General features: G+C 46.4%; 1 non-coding gene across 1 annotated transcript; it reads left to right on the top strand.

The window, feature by feature from the left end:
* Positions 1-2,334: 2,334 nt before the first annotated feature.
* trnag-gcc lies at positions 2,335-2,405 on the top strand. The gene has a single exon. It is a non-coding gene; the product is annotated as a tRNA-Gly (tRNA).
* The last annotated feature ends 5,788 nt before the right edge of the window (positions 2,406-8,193 follow it).

The raw sequence follows: 8,193 nt of genomic DNA, 5'->3' as shown, positions 1-8,193 counted from the left end.
ACGCTGTTGCGCCTTCTTCACCACACTGTCTGTGTGGGTGGACCATTTCAGTTTGTCAGTGATATGTACGCCGAGGAACTTAAAACTTTCCACCTTCTCCACTGCTGTCCCGTCAATGGGGATAGGGGGGTACTCCTTCTGCTGTTTCCTGAAGTCCACGATCATTTCTTTTGTTTTTCTGACGTTGAGTGAGAGGTTATTTTCCTGACACCACACTCCGAGAGCCCTCACCTCCTCCCTGTAGGCTGTCTCATCATTGTTGATAATCAAGCCTACTACTGTTGTGTAATCTGCAAAATTGATGATTGAGTTGGAGGCGTGCATGGCTACGCAGTCGTAGGTGAACAGGGAGTACAGGAGGGGCTGAGCAAACACCCTTGTGGAGCCCCAGTGTTGAGGATCAGCGAATTGGAGATGTTGTTTCCTACCTTCACTACCTGGGGGCGGCCCGTCAGGAAGTCCAGGACCCAATTGCACAGGGCGGGGTTGAGACCCAGGGCCTCAAGCTTGATGATGAGCTTGGAGGGTACTATGGTGTTGAATGCTGAGCTATAGTCAATGAACAGCATTCTTACATAGGTATTCCTCTTGTCCAGATGGGATAGGACAGTGTGCAGTGTGATGGCAATTGCATCGTCTGTGGACCTATTGGGGCGGTATGCAAATTGACGTGGGTCTAGGGTGACAGGTAAGGTGGAGGTGATATGATCCTTGACTAGTCTCTCAAAGCACTTCATGATGACAGAAGTGAGTGCTACGGGGCGATAGTCATTTAGTTCAGTACCTTTGCATTCTTGGGTACAGGAACAATGGTGGCCATCTTGAAGCATGTGGGGACAGCAGACTGGGATAGGGAGAGATTGAATATGTCCATAAACACACCAGCCAGCTGGTCTGCGCATGCTCTGAGGACGTGGCTAGGAATGGTGTCTGGGCCGGCAGCCTTGCGAGGGTTAACACGTTTAAATGTCTTACTCACGTCGGCCACTGAGAAGGAGAGCCCACTGTCCTTGGTAGCTGGCCGCGTCGGTGGCACTGTGTTATCCTCAAAGCGGGCAAAGATCTTGTTTAGCTGGTCTGGCAGCAAGACGTCAGTGTCCGCGATGTGGCTGATTTTCCTGTTGTAGTCCATGATTGTCTGTAAACCCTGCCACATACGTCTCGTGTCTGAGCCATTGAATTGCGACTCCACTTTGTCTCCATATTGACGTTTTGCCTGTTTGATTGCCTTGCGGAGGGAACGACCACTTTGTTTGTATTCTGCCATATTCCCCGTCACCTTGCCATGGTTAAATGCGGTGGTTTGTGCTTTCAGTTCTTCGCGAATGCTGCCATCTATCCACGGTTTATGGTTAGGGTAGGTTTTAATAGTCACAGTGGGTACGACATCTCCTATACACTTCCTTATAAACCCACTCACCGAATCAGCGTGTACGTCTATACTATCCCAGTCCGTGTGATCAAAACAATCTTGAAGCGTGGATTCCAATTGGTCAGACCAGCGTTGAATAGTCCTAAGCACAGGTGCTTCCTGTTTGAGTTTCTGCCTATAGGAAGGGAGGAGCTAAATGGAGTCGTGATCAGATTTGCCGAAAGGAGGGCATTGTATGCATAGCGGAAATTAGTTTAACAATGGTCCAGCGTTTTTCCAGCGCTAGTGCTACAGTCAATATGCTGATAGAATTTAGGTAGCCTTTTTCTCAAATTTGCTTTTTTTAAATCCCTAGCTACAATAAATGCAGCCTCAGGATATTAGGTTTCCAGTTTGCATAGTCCAGTGAAGTTCCTTGAGGGCCGTCGTGGTATCAGCTTGAGGGGGGATATACACAGCTGTAACAATAACCTAAGAGAATTCTCTAGGGAGATAATAGGGTCGGCATTTGATTGTGAGGAATTCGAGGTCAGGTGAACAAAATTACTTGAGTTCCTGTATGTTGTTACAATTACACCATGAGTCGTTAGTCATGAAACTCCCTCTTCTTCCCGGAGAGATGTTTATTCCTGTCGGCGCGTTGTATTGAGAACCCAGATGGCTGTATGGACGGGGACAGCATATCCCGAGAGAGCCATGTTTCCGTGAAACAGAGTATGTTACAATCCTTGATGTCTCTCAAAAAAGCAACCCTTGCCCTGATCTCGTCCACATGTGCAGGTGGGGGAGGGTACGGCTGAGAGCGAGAGAGTGTGTTAGCTGGATGAGAAGAATGACTAATCTCCCTACTTCCCTCACTGTTTCCCCTTAAGGCAGTCCTCCCCCCCTCTCTGGCCAACCTTTGTGACGTGACAATGTCTGCACTGTTCAATACCGCAGGACACACCCAGAGCACTATGTAAGCATTGGTGGTTCAGTGGTAGAATTCTCGCCTGCCACGCGGGAGGCCCGGGTTCGATTCCCGGCCAATGCATGATACTTTTTTTGAGTTCCCTCCTTCCTATATACTGTATAAACCAACCATTCAAAGGCATTAAAGGCACTGTAGCTGAAATATCACACACTTATAAAGTTATCATCACTCCAGATTAAACAACATATTTTGGTTCTCAATGTTGTCCTGGGAGTCCTGACTGAGTTTTTGTCAAATACAAATCTTACCAGGCTAAAACTAGAGGCATAATTTTGATTAATGTACTATAGAGCAAGAAAAAAGTAGAAATGGCCACAGATGTGGATATTATTGGGTGCCTGTCTGAACATTATTCACTTGAATCTCTACAAAGAGCACTTTCAACCATAGACATCAGGAAAATAAATACATCTGCATGTAAATATAAAACAAAGACACCACATAACTAATATAAACACATGGAGCAGGATTTGTGCTAGTGTGTATGAGAGTCAGGCATACACAGAAATGCAAATGGACAATGTTTGAGGTGGATGAATGGTCAAAGCGGATGAAATCATCCTATGATGAAACCAATGATATGTACACTACCGTTCAAAAGTTTGGGGTCACTTAGAAACGTCCTTGTTTTCGAAAGAAAATCAAATTTTTGTCCATTAAAATAACAGCAAATTGATCAGAAATACAGTGTGGACATTGATAATGTTGTAAATGGCTATTGTAGCTGGAAAACGGCAGATTTTTAATGGAATATCTACATAGGCGTACAGAGGCCCATTATCAGCAACCATCAATCCTGTGTTCCAATGGCACGTTGTGTTTGCACATATTAAGTATATGTTGTGAAATTATTAGATATTACTGCACTGTCGGAGCTAGAAGCACATGCATTTTGCTACACCTGCTATAACATCTGCTAAACACATGTATGTGACAAATACAATTTGATTTGATTTGATTTGGAATAGACTGACGAGTTTCAGAAGAAAGTTATTTGTTTCTGGCCATTTTGAGCCTGTAATCGAACCCACAATTGCTGATGCTCCAGATACTCAACTAGTCTCAAGAAGGCCAGTTTTATTGCTTCTTTAATCAGCACAACAGTTTTCAGCTGTGCTAACATAATTACAAAAGGGTTTTCTAATGATCAATTAGCCTTTTAAAATGATAAACTTGGATTAGCAAACACAACGTGCCATTGGAACACAGGACTGATGGTTGCTGATAATGGGCCTCTGTACGCCTATGTAGATATTCCATTAAAAATCAGTCGTTTCCAGCTACAATAGCCATTTACAACATTAACAACGTCTACACTGTATTTCGGATCAATTTGATGTTATTTTAATGGACAACAAAATTGCTTTTCTTTCGAAAACAAGGACATTTCTAAGTGACCCCAAACTTTTGAACGGTAGTGTATGTTACCACACACACAAATCCTACACACACAGTAATACCCCAAAAGCATCCATGCATTGGCCGGAAATCAAATCCAGGCCTCCAGAGTGGCGTGGCAGGAAATAATTTTACCACTGAAACACAAATGCTTAGGTGTTAGAAGTAAGGACAGTTGGTCACGCCAAATTGAAGGGGCATGAACGAAGTGGAGGAGATTTCTGGGAATTGTGGAGGAACAGAGTCTAACGATGAGGCCAAAAGGCTTCTGAGCTGTTCACATTCTGCCAGTTCATGTTCGTTATCATTAGCATTCTCATAGAGAATGACTGGTGGTGTTAGCTAGTTAGCTAATTACACTGTATCAAATGCTCCTTATCCATACAGCTTGTATCCCTTTTTAATCAAAGACAGAATATCAATGACAGAAGTCAGAAACTGTGCTGAAATGTTTTATGTAGATAACATTAGGATATTTGAACTTTGAAGAGTGTACAGGACGTAAATATAGGGTGTGTGTCTATGATATTTGTTTCACTAATTGGTCGTTTGACCAATCAGATCAGCTCTAAAAAAAAGTACCAATTAGTGGAAAAAAGATCAGAATTGAGCTGCCTGTGTAGACACAGCCTTTGTCCATCTATAGAGATGCAGGTTAGCATTTTTCGTCATTAATCTTGTTCTGAAGGCAGCTCTGCAGAATTGGCACAGCCGACAAAGTCATAAAATCTGATTTTAAACCTAACCACACTGCTAACCCTAATGCCTAACCCTAAATCTCTTAGTGTGATTGAGACGCCGGGCAACCCGTCCTCAGTAACCGAGCATTCTACTCGCCAATGTTCAATCATTAGTGAATAAACTTGACGAACTCAGAGCGAGGATCTCCTTCCAGAGGGACATCAGGCGGAGGGCTCTGCTTTATGACCGATAACAGTGTAATGGGGGAAATGTACAGGAACTTGTGAGCTTCTGCTCTCCCGACATGGAATACTTGGTCATCAAATGTCGCCCTTTTTACCTTCCGATAGAGTTCTCAGGGATTATTGCCACAGCTGTGTACATCCCGCCCCAAGCCAACACTAAAAATGCTCTCACAGATTTTAATTGGACTTTGAACAAACTGACAAGTATAGGGACAAAGTGGAGGAGCCATTCAGCGGGTCGGATACGAGGCGTATGTGGCAGGGGCTTCTAACGATCACAGATTACAAAAAGAAAGCCAGTCAGGTCGTGGACACCAACGCCGCCCTACCAGACAAGCTAAACACCTTTTTCTCACAATTCAAGGAAAACGACTGAGCTGCCGAGGAGAACCCCTGAGAACAACGAGGGATAGGTGCTTATAGTCTCCACGGAGACTTTAACTCTACCCACATGTACATATTACTTCAACTACCTCAACTAGCCGGTGCCCCCGCACATTGACTCTGCACTGGTACCCCCCAGTGCCCAAGAAAGGGAATGTAACTGAACTGAATGACTACCGACCCGTAGCACTCACTTCCATCATCAAAAAGTGCTACGAGAGGCTAGTCAAAGTAGTGTTGCAGGGTATACCGAAATGTAGGTACTTTACAGATACAAAAAAAAAGTTTGGTACTACAGTTTTTGTACTCACGTGATTGAGAGAATCAAGTCTGTATCAGCCCAGCCCCCTTATAGCGTGACGAGCAAAGTGCATGCTCCACTTACTCATTAATTGTTAGAGCTGTCTGGGCTACATTACCTCCCCAGTACCCACTCATGCTGCACAAAAGTTTACACACTTAAATAATGCAACATGGCATTTAGAAATGTTGAAACTGTTCATTACTGTTTGCAAAACAATTTCCATACAGACTAGAACACTTTTACACAATGCAAGAAGAAGCCGGTAGCCTCCAGCTTTAATTGGAGGCTAACATTCCTTGCTAGCTTACAGCTGAATTCACTACCCTAGTACTTTGTTTGTGATACCATAACATATGCTGATTTCAAAGCTGACGGTCACCTAAAACTTTATTCATTCACTTTGTCTCCCTCGCCACCAAAAACTCATTAACTTCTTCGTCTTTCTTTGCCTCCCGTCTGGTTTCAACTAGATTCCATAGCCACAAAGTCAGATTCCACAGCCACATTCTGCCTGGCGAATGACGTCATTCATTTCTTAAAGAGACGGCGCACACGTTTAGAAAATAAATGATTGCTTCTTCTATGCAAATGTTTTGAATCAGTAACATATTATTTTATTGTATCTTAGCAGTTGCCAATAAAATAAGTCGTAAATGGAAGGGGTTGTTTGTCATCTGTAGCCCCATGAAATCAGCTAAAACAAGCTCAATAACTCAATGCATGCACACACATTCTTATTGAATAATATGCATTCACCTGTATTTATCCGTTTATCAATATATATTTGTCATTCAAATAAATGATTACCATGATGTTGTTTTGTAGTTAGATTGGTAAAAACAAAATCAAATTGATTGATCAAGTGCCATTCTGTGACTTAGGCTAATATTCTTCTTTGTGTGGTATTGTTTTGGTATTTAGTATCGTGATGGTATTGAGTATTGTGATTCTAAACCTGGTATCGGTATCGTGACAACACTAAGTCAAAGACTACATCACCTCCTCCCTCCCGACACACTCAACCTTCTCCAATTCGCCTACCGCCTGACACATCCAAGGACAACGCAATCGCCATCGCACTGCACAGTGCCCTCATCCCCCTGGACAAGAGGAATGCACGTGAGGATGCTATTAATCGAATACAGCTCGGCCTTCAATACCATAGTGCCCTCTAAGCTCACCACAAAGTTTACAGCCCTGGGACTGAACTTCTCCCTATGCAACTGGGTCCTGGACTTCGTGATGGGCCGCCCCCAGGTTGTAAAGGTAGGCAACATTACCTCCTCCACACAGATCCTCAACACGGGGGTCCCACAAGGGTGTGTCCTCGGTCCCCTCCTGCACTCCCTGTATACCCACAACTGCATGGCCTCACACAGTTCCAACTCTATCATCAAGTTCGCTAACGACACGACAGTAGTAGGCCTGATTACCAACAACAACAAGATGGCCCACAGGGAGGAGGTAAGCACTCTCTCTGACGGTGTGGTGCCAGGTAAACAACCTCTCCCTCAACGTAAGCAAAACAAAGGGACTGATTGTGGACTTCAGGAGGAACCAGGCTGGGCACGCCCCCATCCTCATCAACGGTGGCACCGTGGAGACGGTCAAAAACGTCAAGTTCCTCAGCGTACAGATCCCAGAGGAGCTGAAATGGTCAAACTACATGGACACTGTTGTGAAGAAGGCATGACAGCGACTCTTTGGTATTTTATTAGGATCCCCATTAGCTGTTGCAAAAGCAGCAGCTACTCTTCCTTGGGTCCACACAAAACATGAAACATGACATAATACAGAACATTAATAGACAAGAACAGCTCAAGGACAGAACTACATCAATAAATTACAAATCAATACATACACACAAACTATCTAGGTCAGCCTGCAGCAGATCACAGAGAATCTCCGCCAGCTGACGGTCGCCGTGCAGAGCTGGGTGGACACCCGACCAGCACCGGCAGCCGGCGGAGCGGAAGCCGCTGCAGCGGCACTTCCAGTCTCGCCTGCAACATCGCGGGAACCCCGTCTACCGCCTCCGGAGAGGTACGACGGACGTCCAGAGGGCTGCAGGGAATTCCTCACCTAGCGTTCCCTGATATTCAGCCTACAACCCTTCTCCTTCCCGACGGAGCCTCTCAGGTGGTGTCAGGGCATGAGGCCGGGAGGCGGCTCACGGCCTGTCGGCAGGGTGACCGTTCGGTGGCGGACTACTCCGTGGAGTTCCGGACCTGGGCTCGAGAGGCAGGATGGGAGGAGGCCGCCCTGGTCGTCCTTTATGCTCAGGGGCTATCGGAGGGGATGAAGGACGAACTCTCCTTCAGGGAGCTGCCTGAGCGACTGGACGGCCTCGTCGAACTCTCGGTGCGGGTAGACAATCGGCGTCATGAGAGGGCGCACGAGAGAGGCATGACGCAAGGCGCGCCTCCGCGTCCCCCTATCAGCACGGAGGCTTTCCGCCGATTAAGGGAGGAGACGCCTCAGGAGGAGGCTATGCAGCTGGGTGCGGCGCGCTTGTCCAGGATGGAGAGGCAGAGGCTTCTACGCCAGGGACGTTGCCTGTACTGCGGCCAGACAGGTCACCACTGCGAATCATGCCCGGAGAAGCCGGGAAATGGGAGGGCTCGCTAGTATCAGGAGGGGTGCTAGCAAGTCCGGAGACTCCCAGACTTTTCTCCCCATCAGGGTTCAGTGGGCCTGCACTGCGCGTCGGGCGCATGCACTGGTGGATTCTGGGGCCGCGGGAAACTTGATGGACGCGGAGCTGGCCCAAGGGTGGAGCGTTCCGTTACTCTCCCTCTCCGAGCCGGTTCCGGTCATGGGCCTGGACGGCCGTTGG

The sequence above is a fragment of the Coregonus clupeaformis genome, chromosome 8, assembly GCF_020615455.1.
Source record: "Coregonus clupeaformis isolate EN_2021a chromosome 8, ASM2061545v1, whole genome shotgun sequence".
NCBI lineage: Eukaryota > Metazoa > Chordata > Actinopteri > Salmoniformes > Salmonidae > Coregonus > Coregonus clupeaformis.
The sequence above is the reverse complement of the archived record's forward strand: the minus strand, read 5'-3'. Positions and strand labels throughout refer to the sequence as shown.